This window comes from Sus scrofa, chromosome 17 (genome assembly GCF_000003025.6).
Source record: "Sus scrofa isolate TJ Tabasco breed Duroc chromosome 17, Sscrofa11.1, whole genome shotgun sequence".
In the NCBI taxonomy this organism is placed as follows: domain Eukaryota; kingdom Metazoa; phylum Chordata; class Mammalia; order Artiodactyla; family Suidae; genus Sus; species Sus scrofa.
The window spans coordinates 49,587,025-49,602,246 of NC_010459.5; the positions used below are offsets into that span (position 1 = coordinate 49,587,025).

The following is a 15,222-nucleotide window of genomic DNA, read 5'->3' on the forward strand; positions in this document are numbered from 1 at the left end:
AATCTTGCCATTATTAAATTATTCAGGGAGAAAGTTTGTTCTGGTTGCTGATAATGTATATCTTGATTTTTTTTTTTTAACAGAGACATATTTGTATTGTGGGCAAGAGGAAAAATAAATTGAATTTCAGTACAAAACTTGCAAATATTTTGCAATGTAGGCTTTTATGTTTTGGGTTTTTGCTTTCATGACTTTTAGGCTATGCTTAGTTTTAGATAAGAGAAATTTGAATCTCTGATTCTGTTTTCTTCAAGGGCTTGTATCTGCCTTTGTAGACGTTTTGCATAGCAAGTACAGGTTGTATTGTGCTGAATGCTAAGTTTCCTTCAGTGTCTGGTATTAGATGACTTGTGTTAAGTGAAATGTTTTAATGTATTGGGTACTGAGAATATCTTTGATGTAATTTTGACATGAGTATTATACATACTGAATAAATTTTTGTTTTTAAACATTAAGGAGTGGAAATATTTTAATCTTTGTATGCCAGGAATTCTGGGATCTTCCTGTTTCCCCCTCCTTTTATAGCTGCTGGTGGAGATGGTAGCCTATCTCAGGGTTAATAAATGCCATCACCCATTCCCTTCCCCCAGCCGTACACTGGAGCCTAGTTTGCCTGCAGCTGCAATGGTAGGCATCTTTCAGGAAGTGACCTTGGCTTGTATTAATCAAATTCAGAACACACAAAAAGCTTCTTGCTAACATGCTGACTTGATGTAAAATTTTATCGCATCCATTTTCTTTCAAAATGAGGCCATCTTGTAAAAAGAAGATATACAGAAGACTCTTCTAACTTAATACTTTAAAAAAGCTTCTGCAAACATGTTTTTTTAAAAACCCTAGGTTTTAAAAGTACAGACTTTTTATAGACAGATATATATAAATTTAAATCATGAAGGCTTACGAGTTATTACTGGAAAATTACTTGTTTTAATGCTGAATTAAAAAAAAAATCCTGTATGTTAACATCAAGTTTATTTACTATCTTAACAGCTACATTAAATAGCTGTGGAAAATTTATAAACTCTGAATTTACTTTGGGACCCTTTAGTCCTTTAGTAGTTGTATATGAAGTAAGGTACGTTTGTATATTGGTTATTTTTGCTGGTTTGAGTAAGAAAACTAGTATCTTACATGGAATCATTTTCTTAGGTAATGATAGTACCTATGGCGGCTTCCAAATACAACTTAAAGTTAAGTCAGTAAGACTGCTAAAGTTTAAACACCTATTGTATTAATGAGAAATGATCTAACTACAAGTTTACACATCTGCTTATTTAGTATTTAACTGATCATTTTGGTAGAGCAGTTAATAGAGCTGTTTCACTTTTATTATGTAATGTGTCAAATCTAGTTTTTAAATATGGGTCAGTTAGGGTGTGTATAGTACAGATCTTCATTCTAACCTTGCTCAATGGTAAATATAGGATATTGGAAAGAGTATTTAATGGATTAGTTTATTGATGTTTTCTGCATTTGGGAGAAATTTACATTAAAAAATGAATTAGAGAGCAGTTGTGTCTATTGCCAAGGGGTTCACTCTTGAGTTTATGTATATAGGAATCGCTTCTAGGTACTGAAGTGTTTTAGAGGAGAAATACGAGAAAAGAAAGGTTAAATCTTAGAAGCTATACCTGTCTGTATTTTGGTAGATGTACAGTATGAAAAGTACGGGTGTGTTGCCCGTTTATATTAATGATTAGGAGAGGAGGTGGGAAATCTATGCAAATAAAATTTGGGTTAAATACTGTAATTAAACGTCTTCGATATCTGAGTTATTTTTAAAGCATTTACTGGAAACACAGCCAGCATTGTCTTTCATCATATCGTACATTGTTCTTAGAATTGCAGCCTCAAGGAGATAAATCTGTCTCTTTAACCTAAGTTCATTCTTTGTCTTGAGACTAGCACTAATGATTGGTTTGTTAGATACTACAGGACAGTTTCAAGGAGAATTACTTGATCATTTCTTCCCTCAAATACCTGTTTAAAACACATGGTCTTAAATAAAATTGTCACCTTGGACTTCAAAATGTTCTTTGCCTCCTTTTCTACCACTCTCCCCCCTCCCCTCCAGGAAGAAAAAAAAAAAAAAAAAAAGGAAAGAAAGAAAGAAGGGAAAAAAAAGGAAAGTCTTACAAAAAAAGGAATATATGCAGTTCTGGTAGCCAATGAGTTAATGTTCATTTGCAGCCCGAGGGGTCAGCGTGCAGCCTCTGTTTCCTGATTGGCTGCTAAAAGGTGAAATTGAAACCACTGTAAACTTTTGACCCTGTAGCAATTCTTGTGGAACGCCTTCCACTGGTGGAGCCCCTTCCACTGGTGGAGCCCAGAGCTGCAGCTCACCTCTCCACCCAACCCCTCCCACCCCCTTTCCTGTATTTATTTTGTGTGATCGTGCAGCTCTGCGTGTAGTTTTTCCAAGAAAGGGGGGGAAAGGGAGGTAGCACAGGCACCAGCAAGCGGCTGGCTTCATGCCTGTTTTAGCAACCATGTCATTACCAACTGCAGTGCAGCCAGAGATATGGGGCCTGTTTATAAACTGGCCTGCTAACCTGCTTTTTTAGTTTTCTGCTTATTCTCAAGGTAATTTAAAAAAGGCAGAATGGTTAAATTTACTGCCATTGTTCATCAGTGGATAATATCATTGTGTAAGCAAAATGTATGGCATAATTTCCTGAATGTGTTACATTAAAAATGGCTTTCATATTCAGCAACCTTTATGCACCCTTTTAATGTTTCCTATGTCTCTTGTAATTTTTACGCAAATGGCTAACATTTTATAAAAGTTTTCTTCTTTGCCTTTGCCTTTTGTTATGAAGAAAATCAAATGGCATTTTGGTTCTAACTATGGAAAATGATTGTAGAAATTAATTATATATTCAAATTTCATTAATCTCTCTCTTTTTCTTGGCAGATGTGAATGATTTTGGATTTGTTTTGCATTCACATTTAAATAGAGCTTTACAGTTACCACAGCAAGCCTATGAAAAAGGCAGAGCCAGCTTTCTCACTTCTCTCCTTTAGTAGTATTATCAGACTCTTGGTCAACTTCTGGTTCTTCCTTGTATCCCTGGCATTAGTGCAGCATAGCAGGTTGATGCTCAGCATGTGCTTCCTGAATGAACATAGTTTTCATTTCAGAAACTATAGTGGCTATTTGAACCTGCTTCTCCTAATTAATGCAGGAATCATTTTATGCTTATCCTTCTGAGTGTCATTGCAGTGCCTGGCATCTAATGGGTGCACAGGAAACATTGAAGTGAATTAAATGCCTCCCACAGGTCACTTTAAGAATCTGAACTTCCCCGAGTTCCCTTTGTGGCTTAGTGGTTAATGAACCCTACTAGGATCCATGAGGATGCAGGTTTGATCCCTGGCTTTGCTCAGTGGGATAAGGATCCGGTGTTGCTGTGAGCTGTGGTATAGGTTGCAGATGTGGCTTGGACCCCACATTGCTGTGGCTGTGGTATAGTCCGACAGCTGTAGTTTTGATTCAACCCTTAGCCTGGGAACTTCCATATGCCTCAGTTCGGCCCTAAAAAGAAAAAAAAAAAAAAAAAAAAAAATAGAATCTGAACTTCCAAAACCTAGGTTTTCTGAAACCAAGGTTTCTGTTTTAACTTCATCATTTAGATTTTCAGGTTGACTCCACATAGAACTAAACATTTATTATAACTTATTAAATGACTATGAAGAATAAATTATTATAAATCAGCTTGGTCCTTTCTAGTATACATCATAGAACAGGTGGTAACATATGACAATTTTTTTTTCTTTTGTCTTTTTAGGGCTGCACCTGTGGCACATGGAGGTTCCCAGGCTAGGGTTCTAATCGGAGTTGTAGCTGCTGACCTACACCACAGCCACAGCAACGCCAGAGCTGCATCTGCCACCTACACCACAGCTCATGGCAATGCCGGATCCTTAACCCACAGAGCGAGGCCAGGGATTGAACCTGCAACCTTATGGTTCCTAGTCAGATTTGTTAACGACTGAGCCACGACGGGAACTCCTTTTTTTTTTATGACAATTTTTTTTTAACCCTGTCTTTACTAGACCTGCATATGCTGTAATTTGAATTAATTCTTTACCCCCATTTGTCAAAAGTATTATGGTATTTTAAAAAGTTTGTCATGGATATGTGATCTGTGTCTTCTTTGGGTACCAAATGCATTTTTACTTATTTACTTGAACATGTATTCATGGACTAAATAATAAATTGTAAAAAAAATTCTTTTTACTGAGTTAAGTTTATACAGCTTCAAAAGCAGTGGCACCTTTCTATATAATTTTGAATTTTTGTATGATATTAAACTTTCATCTTTTTTTCTCCTTTTCATTTTAGCTGCAAATTGGTTGCAGTTGACTGCCGCAAGTAAAACCTATTGTTACAGTTTTGAGGAAGGATATATTTATTGCTTGATAAATAATCTCAACTGCAAAAAAATGTTAAATTTATGCCAATATCATGTAAACTTTAAGTAACATGAAGTTATAGGTGCACAAACTTATTTTTGTAGTGCTGTGAAGGGCAGCAGCTGGCTTTCCCCAAAGAACGTGATTCTCTATCTCCATGTACGATTTTAGGGAACCGAAGAGGGAGTTCCTGGGAGCATTGCCCTCAGTAGCATGGGAAAAACTATGAGCTTAATATGGCTAATAGTAGGGTCCCTTGCCCTCGTCTATGCTCTGTAGCAAAAGAAAAACATGTTTATAGTATTCAGTGGCCTCTTTTTGTCTATTTGGTGTTTCTAAGCATCAGCATTATATAATTTGGATTTTCTTCTTGCTGTCAACAACTCTCTTCCCCCAGTTTGATTCTTTGTTCTGGCCTCTAGGCACATCTCAGATTAGCTATTAACAAACCTCAAGTTCCTGCTGTGGTACAACAGGAGCGGTGGTGTCTCTGCAGCACTAGGATGCAGGTTTGATCCCTGATCCACGGCCTCTAGACCTGGAGTTGCCACAGCTGCAGTGTAGGTCTGATCTCTGGCCTGGGAACTCCATATGCCATGGGGCAGCCAAGAAGAAAAAGAAAGAAAGCCAAAAAATAGGAGTTCCCATTGTAGCACAGTGGGTTAAGGATCCGATGTTGTCTTTGGTGGTACAGGTTTGATCCCTCACCGGTGCATTGAGTTAAGGTTCTGTTGTTGCCACAGTTGTGGCTTAGGTTGTAGCTGCAGCTTGGATTTGATCTCTGGCCCAGGAAGTTCCATATGCTGCACATGGAGCAAAAAAAAAAAAAAAAAAAAGAAAGAGAGAGAGAAAGGAGTGTTTGGAGTTCCCATGGGGCTGAGTAGGTTAAGGACCCAACATAGTCTCCATGAGGTTGTGAGTTCGATCCCTGACCTTGCTCAGTGGGTTAAAGACCTGGCGTTGCCAAAAGCTGCAGAGTAGGTGACAGATGGAGCTTGGATTCTATTTCTAACTTCCATATGCTGCAGGTATGACTATAAAAAGAAAAAACAAAGCTCTGTTTGACCTCCCCTGAGCCCCCAGTAGCTTTCTAGTAGTGATGCAGGTTTTAATGATGTGAATCTTATCAGTCAACTTTTTGTTAATTCTAGGAGAAAAAATTGCTGTCTCCCCTTCCCCCTGCCGTAGTATCTAATATTTTGGGAATGTGTCATTCAGTTTTTATGTTGGTGTGATTTGATTTTGTAATGTGATCGACTCAAGTCCAAATTAGGAAAAGGGGTAAAGATACGTAATATTTCTTTTCTTTCTTTCTTGCCTTCTTGCTTTTGAGAGCCACACCTGTGTGTGGCACAGTGAAGTTCCCAGGCTAGGGGTTGAATTGAAGCAAAAGCTGCTGGCCTACACCACAGCCATAGCAATTCCAGATCCGAGCTGCATTTGTGACCTACACTGCAGCTCACAGCAACGCTGGATCCTTAACCCATTGAGCAGGGCCAGGGATTGAACCTGAGTCCTATGGATACTAGTCAGGTTCCTTACTTTTTAGCCACAACAAGAACTCCAGATAAGCTTATTTTTGATGAAGGTCAAAAATTGAGTCCCAAAAAATCTGCTATGACTGTTGCCTTTGCAGAATCTTGGTTCTAGGCAAGTTAACTGCAGTTTCCCAGCTGTTGCATACTTGACAGAATCACCTGCCCCTTTAAGGTTCCTAGTAGGCAAGTAGGTCATTGATCTGTGACTCTTTGGGGACCTCTCTAATACAACCACATGCTTACTGCAAGAGGAGAATTTTGTAGATGGTGTTTCTTTGGATCCTGGGGGTTATGGGGTACAAATTGGCCAGATCAGCACTTCTTTGGAAAGTTCTCACTAGCAGTATTATGTAGGTTCTCTTGCCGTCCTTCCACATAAGGCAGCACTGCTTGTTTCCTGGATTAGTCATTAGGATACTAGGTACATTCTGACTCAGATTCATTTTCCTACCCACCCTTCTTGTTCTCTAGGTATTAATGCCACCCCATAATCCTCCTTACCCTCTGAAAGGAGCAAAAACAAAAAAAGAAATGAAACTTACTTTCACATTCAAGAAGTAAAACTTAATTTTAAATTAGGGCCAGAAAACCTTGGATTTGCTGTTTACAGGAGTTCTGCCTACCTTTCCCCCTTCACCATCCTCTCATTAAATTGGATATAAAAGTTTAAGTTATAAAACACTGAGTTCATTTAAAAACTAAAACTAATCATTATGTTTTCTCCTTTTTTAAAATTTATTTCGGTGTGCTTAGAAATTCTTGTTAGGTGTCAAATAGTCTTGTTTGGGTAAAAATTGTTTTTTATTTATTGAGCATTTATATACTAGGTACTAATAAGTAGTTTAAGCATTTTCACTTAATCATCACAAGAGACTTATGAGGTATGATTCCCATTTTAAGATGAGAAATGTAAGACTCAAAGATGTCCTAAGTTGACCAGAGATATCTAACTAGTGAAGAGGTGGGAACTAGTAAAGGGTCTAGAACTTACTTTTGGCAAATATCCTAATTATAAGCTGGAGACTATACTGTGATAGTTAATAGACATATATCAGCTCTTTTTATAACTGTAATCACATGGCACTGATATAGCACCAAGAATTTTCTTCTTTTCTCTTTGTGAACCATATGTGATATGTTTTCTGCCCCTCCATCCTCAACCCTCATCAACTTTCTCATATTTAATTTGGGTTTCAGAAATGCAACAGACCCTTTGCCTCATGAAACTAGATTGGTTGTTCCCTATCTGTTGCATACAGATTGGCCATGATTGTGATGTGTTTACTACTTGGAATTTATGAATATATCATTTTTTTCTTCCATTTTTTTCCTAACAGATCTGCTAATTCCAGCATGAATGCTGTTAACTTTAGGGTGTACCTATCATTGTAGTCTTGATATAGATACCTCTAGAATTAGCAGTAGTCAGATTGTTGCTTTTTTTTTTTTTTTTTTTTTTTTTGTTGTTGTTGTTGTTGTTGCTATTTCTTGGGCCGCTCCCTCGGCATATGGAGGTTCCCAGGCTAGGGGTCGAATCGGAGCCGTAGCTGCCGGCCTACGCCAGAGCCACAGCAACGCGGGATCCGAGCCGCGTCTGCAACCTACGCCACAGCTCATGGCAACGCCGGATCCTTAACCCACTGAGCAAGGACAGGGACCGAACCCGCAACCTCATGGTTCCTAGTCAGATTCGTTAACCACTGCGCCACGACGGGAACTCCAGATTGTTGCTTTGTTGTTAAATTTGTAATATCATAAAGTTGAGTGAGGGTGAATGTTTTTGTTGGCTCAGGTTTTTTTTGTTTGTTTGCTTGCTTTGTTGTTTTTCTCTTTTGGCTAAGCCCGTAGCATGTGGAATTTCCAGGGCCAGGAATGAATCCATACTACAGTTGTGGCCAGAGCCACAACAGTGATGACACCAGATCCTTAACCCACTGGGCCACTAAGGGAACTCCTGTTGGCTTACTTTTTTGTTGCACTGGAGCCTGCTCCACTTTTCCTCAGGGCAGAAGTCTGCTGCTCTATATGTTCATGTTTTTTATTGCAACTTGTTTTGCAAAAACTGCCCCTCATTTTCCTGTATCCCATTTAAAATTATTTTTGGTTGGTGATGCAAATGATGTGGCCTTTCCTAGAGGGGAAGAAAATACACAGGGCCTTTTTTTTTTTCTTTCTTCTTTATTCCTTTCTTCTCTTTGCTTAATTTATCCATCCATCTGGTGGGTATTTATCTTTTTTGGGTTTGAGTATTTAAGCTTTATTAGCTTCTCACAGGATATTTATATTGTTTTAAATTGTTGTTATTTGAGCATTCTTTTTGGACTGATAGGAATCTCCTAAGTTCAGATGACCGTTCTAGTTTGATAACTTTTCAGAACTTGGAGCTGGTCTCCTTCATCCTTAATTTGCTTATCCATGTTTACAAACTGTGACAATATATCGTATATGCCATGCCTGATTTTTTTCTAAGCAGTATTACTATATGGCAAAAGAAATTCCTGGGAAGAGGCCCCATACTTGATACCTTTTTGATGTTGTTGTTTGTTTCATATGTCCAGAGAGGGGAAAGATGGGAAAAGTTAACTTGTGTGTGACTAATGGTGACACTAATATTAAGAAAGGACAATGAAAATCAATACCTTTTCTTTTTCTTTTTTGTCCTCAGGATCAAAATACTTGCCGAACAGTGGAGTCAGAGACCAGTAAAACTAAACTACTTGAACATCATTTGCTGGTTAGCCCCAGGTAATTCAGTTTTACTTTGACTGGACCCTTTGTAATTTTTTGACTTCACCCTCAGAAGATACTGCCCTCTTCTTGATTTATGATTTAATCATGTTTTCCTCTTTCATGCTAATATTAGTTGAATGAATGAAGGGTCTTGGGATGAATGAATATGTATGTATATTCTCCATGTAAACATGACATTTTGGGGAAGATTTGGAACTATGTGTTAGTGTAATATGACACACTACCCTGCCCCCATTTCCTTATGTGTGAAATTTTTTTTTTTTTTGGTCTTTTTTCCATTTCTTGGGTCTCTCCCACGGCATATGGAGGTTCCCAGGCTAGGGATCCAATCGGAGCTGTAGCCACCGGCCTATGCCAGAGCCACAGCAACGTGGGATCCGAGCCGAGTCTGCAACTCCTACACCACAGCTCACGGCAAGGCCGGATCCTTACCCACTAAGCAAGGCCAGGGATCAAACCCGCAACCTTACAGTTCCTAGTTGGATTCGTTAACCACTGAGCCATGACGGGAACTCCCCTTATGTGTGAATATTTTTTTTTGTGTGTCTTTTTTTGCTATTTCTTTGGGCCGCTCCCACGGCATATGGAGGTTCCCAGGCTAGGGGTCGAATCGGAGCTGTAGCCACTGGCCTACGCCAGAGCCACAGCAACGCGGGATCCGAGCCGTGTCTGCAACCTACACCACAGCTCACGGCAACGCCGGATCGTTAGCCCACTGAGCAAGGGCAGGGACCGAACCCACAACCTCATGGTTCCTAGTCGGACTCGTTAACCACTGCGCCACGACGGGAACTCCATGTGTGAGTATTTTAATGGTATTTAGTCAAAATCTGAATCAGCCTCACCCATTTTGGTTATTTTACCTTGTGAAGACTTCATTTTCCCAGATTGCTTGTGCTGGTGTATAACATTTCATCTAACTGCTTCCCTAACTTTCATTATTGTATCAGAATAGGAAAAATGAGAATGGAAAAAGTTGTCTGATAGCTGAGAAAGTGCTTATGCTTTGCTTACCTAGTTACATTGCTTTTTGTTAGTGACACTGTTACTCTCATGGTTAGCTTGGCTTGAAATTTCGAATCTTTGAATCCTACCTTCCCTTTGATACATTTAGTAGTAAACAGACCTTATCTGTTTTTCTGTTTTCATGTTTCCTGTATTTGTTCAACTTTCTGTTACTAATCTTAGCTTCCTAGGCCAAGACCTCATAATTTAATGCTTATATTTGTCCAAATGTCCCTTTTCTGCCCTTTTCTTTCTTTCTTACTTTTTTTTTTTGGCTGGATCCTTAACCCGCCAAGGCACAAGAGAACTCCCTTTTACTGCTTCTTATATACTGTTTCCACCCACTTGAAACTTTGCTAGAATATTTTCTTAACTGTATCCCTTTAATCCAGTCTGTTCTGTTCTGAACTTTCTGCTACTCTTCCCTGGCTTACAGAAAAATAGAACTCACTTCTCTTATATTGGGCAAAGTCCTTTATCTGGGAATTTATCTAAGCCTCCAGCCTCAACTCTTGCTATTTTCACATAAAATTCCTCAAATAATTATGGTATATACCCATTATATTCTGAATACAGAGAACTCTGTCCATAGTATTTATTAAACACACACAGAAAATGTTTATTTAGAAATAATTTCTGGAGTTCCTGTCGTGGCGCAGTGGTTAACGAATCCGACTAGGAACCATGAGGTTGCGGGTTCGATCCCTGCCCTTGCTCAGTGGGTTAAGGATCCGGCGTTGCCGTGAGCTGTGGTGTAGGTTGCAGACACAGCTCGGATCGCGCGTTGCTGTGGCTCTGGCGTAGGCCGGCAGCTACAGCTCCGATTAGACCCCTAGCCTGGGAGACTCCATATGCCGGGGAGCGGCCCAAGAAATAGCTAAAAGACAAAAAAAAAAAAAAATAATTTCTGATTTACAAAAGTTGAAAAAACTAGGGTATAAAGAACATCTAGATAATCTTTAGCCAGATTCACCTTCTGGTTTTATTACTTGCATTCACCTGTGCTCTTATTCTTTCCTTCTCCCTATGTTTCTTTCTCTCTTCTGAACTATTTTGAGGGTAAGTTATGTATAGTGTGCTTCTTTCCCCAAATACTTTGCTTTATTTCTTGAGACTAGGGTCATTCTCTTGTATAATTATTGTATAGTTATCAACTTTATAAGTGGACATCAATATGAATCTGTTGTCCATCTTCCAGTTTTGTCAGTTGACTTAATAAAAATCTCTCATAACGTTTTCCTTGCTTCCTGTAACAGAATCTAGTCTAGGGTCAGGTATTCCATGTAGTTAGTATTTTTTTTTTTTTTTTTAGCCTTCGTTTTCCTGGAATATTTCCACAGCCTTTCTTTGTCTTTTATGACATTGACATTTTTGAAGAACTCAACTCTTCCATTCCCTTAATAGAATGTTCTTAATTTTATGTTTGAAGAATTGCTGCAGTGAAAATGAGGTTCTGTGTTCTTGGCTGGATACTGCATAGGTGATGTGATACCCTGAGAAAGGTACACAACTTCTGTAGGCACTTCTTTCCCTCATTGGGATGTTATTTTTTTTTCCCTTTTTTGGCCACCTGGTTCCCACGCCAGGGGTCAGACCCAAGCCCTAAGTTGCGACTTAAGCAGCAGATCCTTAACCCACTGTGCCAGGGCTGAGGAGGGGGTGGGGGTGGGGGGAAGGTGTCAAAACTGCGTCCCAGCACTGCTGATCCCATTGCGCCATGGCAGGAACTCTTGGGATGTTAGTTTTTATTACTTGGACGAAGTGTTGCCAGATTTCTTCACTGCATAGTTTTTTTTTTTTTTTCCCTTTTGCAAGCAGTAAGCAATCTTTGGGAAGACAGTGATACTACCATGATTCTCATCACATTTTGTCTTAAATTTAGCATTTATTGATGATTCTTAATCTAATTTTTTACTGTAATGGTTCCAAAATGTTCATGTTCTCATTCCAGCATCCCCTACACATATAACCCTTTCGCTTTTAACATTCTTCAAGAGCCCTGTCTATTGGTATAGGCCATGAATTCCTATGTTTTGAATTGTTTGCATTTCATTACTCAATTATTTCGATGCTCAAATTATCTTAGATTTGTACAGTGGAAATCCTTTAATCATGTGCTTGTGCCTTTGTGGGGAGTAGTCTGAGAGACCAAGATCTCTGGGGGTAGGTGCTCTCATTGCTATTGAGTTGTCTCTTAGCCCTTTCAGTGGACAGAACTAGGAAATAGATGCTTGTTTATACATGTACATACATGCGCATGTACAGAAACATACTTGTACATCACAAATGTTCATGGCAACGTACATTTATGTAGTTTAGACATCATGAGTTTATGTCAATATGTCTGGTTTCACTTCAAGTTTCTTTGTTTCCACTATTCTATAATACGTCTACTAAAATAATTTCAGAATTGCTTTGCTCATTTCATTACAGTAATTTGTGTTTAGTGCGCCACTTCCTGTAACCATCCTGCCAAAGCCTGAGAGGAAGTACTGTATTCTTAAATTACTTAAATTAGCCTTCCCTCCTCCTACCATCCCTTTCCTCCCCATTTTATTTCCCACCCTTACTTTCTGCATGATGTAGCTAGGATATTTGCTAGAAATGAAATTAGGTTTATTTATTTATATGCTTGAGTTTCAGCTTTTTTAAAAAAAATGCCCTTTCCCATTCTGATTGGTTTTATTTTTGATTTATGTAGAATATGAACATGTTTTCAAAAGCAAAATATAAAAAAGATGCACATTCTCTTCTGTATCCCTTCCATCACATTTCCCCCCATTTCTTAGGAGTAATCACCTTTCAATGTTTTCTGAAGTGGTTCCTTTTTTTTCTCTCCCTCCCTCTCTCTCTCTTTTTCCTTCCTTCCTTCCATCCTTCCTTCCTTCCTTCCATCTGTCCGTCTTTTTAGGGCTGTGCCTGTGGTATGTGAAAGTTCCCCAGCTAGAGGTCGAATCAGAGCTGCTGATTCTGGCTGCTGGCCTGCGCCACAGCAGCGCCAGATCCGTTAACCCACTGAGTGGGGCCAAGGATCAGACCCTCGTCCTCATGGATGCTAGTTGGGTTTGTTATTGCTGAGACATGACAGGAACCGTTCCTTTTCTTTTTATGGCTGCATCTGCAGCATAAGGAAGTTCCCAGGCAAGGGGTCAAATGGGAGCTACAGCTGCCGGCCTGCACCACAGCCACAGCAACACAGATCTGGGCCACATCTGTGACCTACGCTGCAGCTTGTGGCAATGCCAGATCCTTAACCCACTGAGTGAGGCCAGGGACCGAACCCGAATCCTTAGGACACTGTGTTGGGTTCTTTTTTTTTTTTTTTAGATAGTTGATTTACAGTGTACTGTCAATTTCTGCTGTACAGCAAAGTGACCCAGTCATACATACATACACATTCTTTTTCTCACATTATCCTCCATCATGTTTCATCACAAGTGACTAGAGTTATTTTGTTTTTTTGCTTTTTAGGGCCACACATGTGGCATATGGAGGTTCCAAAGCTAGGGGTCGAATCAGAGCTGTAGCTGCCGGCCTGCACCACAGCCCTAGCAACACCAGATCTGAGCTACATCTGCAACCTACACCACAGCTCACGGCAACAGTGGATCCTTAACCCACTGAGTGAGGCCGAGGATCGAACCTGCATCCTCATGAGTGCCAGTCAGATTCGTTTCCACCACGTCGCAAGGGAACACCTGTGTTGGATTCTTAATGCCTGTGTTTCTTTTTGTCATGACAAGCAGATACATGTAAATTTTATTTTTTTTGTTTGTTTACACAAAAGGTAGCATACTGTATATATTCTTTTGCACTTTGCTCTTTGCACTTACTAATAATCTCCTGGAAATAATTCTGTATGATTCATTTTTCAAAATTATAAAATTTATAGAACATTAAACTTATTCTGATCATTTTTAAGTGTCCATTTCAGTGGCATTAACTACATTCTCACTTTGTGTGACCATCACCATCATCCATCTCCAGAATGTTTTCATTTCCCTAGACTAAAACTCTATACCCATTAAACATCAATTCCTCATTCCCTCTTCTCTCAGCCCCTGTTTATTTTTTACACAGATATATAGTTTCCGGAACATCCATATACTGTAGTTTACTTGGTCAGTTTTCCGTTTATGGGTATTCCCATTGTTTCTGTATATGGGTATCTCTAGGTTGTTTCCAGTATTTTGCAATTAAAATAGTGCTGCAACAAATAGTCTTGTGAATATATATTTTCGTATTGTTGGGAGTATATCTTCAGGGTGAAATTTTGGAAGTGAGATTGTTAGGTTGAAGGGGAAGCATATGTAGTTTTTGTTAGGTATTTATTGTCAATTAGACTCGATAAGGATTATACCATACAGATTCCTACAAGCAAAATGGGAGAGAACTTGTTTTCCCACAGTCACACTGTAAAAAGCTCTTTTACTCAGCATATTTTTTAGATCCATCCGCATTATTGAGTGTATTAGTAGTTGCTTTTTATTGCTGACTAGTATTCCATTATGTTTCCTGTTTTTGGCTATTATGAATAAAGCTTCTATGAACATTCAAGTACAAGTCTTTGGATTTTTTTTTTTCCCCTCTTGAGTAAATACCCAGGAGTGTACTTGAAGGGTCTTATGTTAAGTGTATGCTTAGCTTTATGAGATACTGAAACTGTTTTCTAAAGTGGCTGTGCCATTTTTTTTCCCACCTACAGTATCTAAGAGTTCAAGTTCCACATATATCTCTTCTTTTATGAAATGTCTGTTGAACTTTTGCCTGTTTTTAAAATTGGGTGGTTTTTCTTACCTATGAGTTAAAAAAATGTTCTAGATACAAATCCTTTCCAGGTAGATTTTGAGAATGTTTTCTTAGGGTCCTTGTCTTCCCTTTTCATTTAGTTTCTTAAATTTTTTTAAGAAGAGGCATTTTAAATTTTGAATACAGTTGATCAGTTTTTCTCTTATTTTTAAATTTTTTAAATGATTTTTATTTTTTCCATTAGAGTTGATTTTAGGGTTCTGTCAATTTCTACTGTACAGCAAAGTGACCCAGTAATACATATATATATACATATTCTTTTTCTCACATTATCCTCCATCATTTCCATCACAAGTGACTAGATATAGTTCCCTGTGTTAAGTTTTTTCTCTTATGATTAATCCTTTTCTAATGTGCTAAGAGATCTGTGCCTATGGTAAGGTTATGAAGATTTTTCTCTTGTGTTTTCCTGTAGAAGTTTTGTAGTGCTAGTTTTATATTTAGGTTTTGATCCATTTTGATTTAATTTTTGCATATGATGAAAGGATTGAAGGTCAGTTTTTAAAATATGGGCATTCTGGGAGTTCCTGTTGTGGCTCAGTGTTAATGAATTCGACTAGTATCCATGAGAATGAGCGTTTGATCCCTGGCCTTGCTCGGTGGGTTAAGGATCTGGCATTGCCGTGAGCTGTAGTGTAAGTCACAGGCGTGGCTTGGATCCTGCTTTGCTAGGGCTGTGATGTAGGCTGGCAGCTACAGCTCC

At 38.8% G+C, this 15,222-nt stretch overlaps 1 protein-coding gene across 1 annotated transcript in view; it reads left to right on the top strand.

Annotated features, from left to right (window-relative positions):
- The window catches only part of NCOA3 (nuclear receptor coactivator 3), a 132,197-nt gene that overhangs the window by 58,750 nt on the left and 58,225 nt on the right, over positions 1-15,222 (top strand). The window contains 1 exon segment of the mRNA NM_001114276.1: positions 8,620-8,699. The gene's annotated coding sequence lies outside the window, so the exon portion shown is untranslated.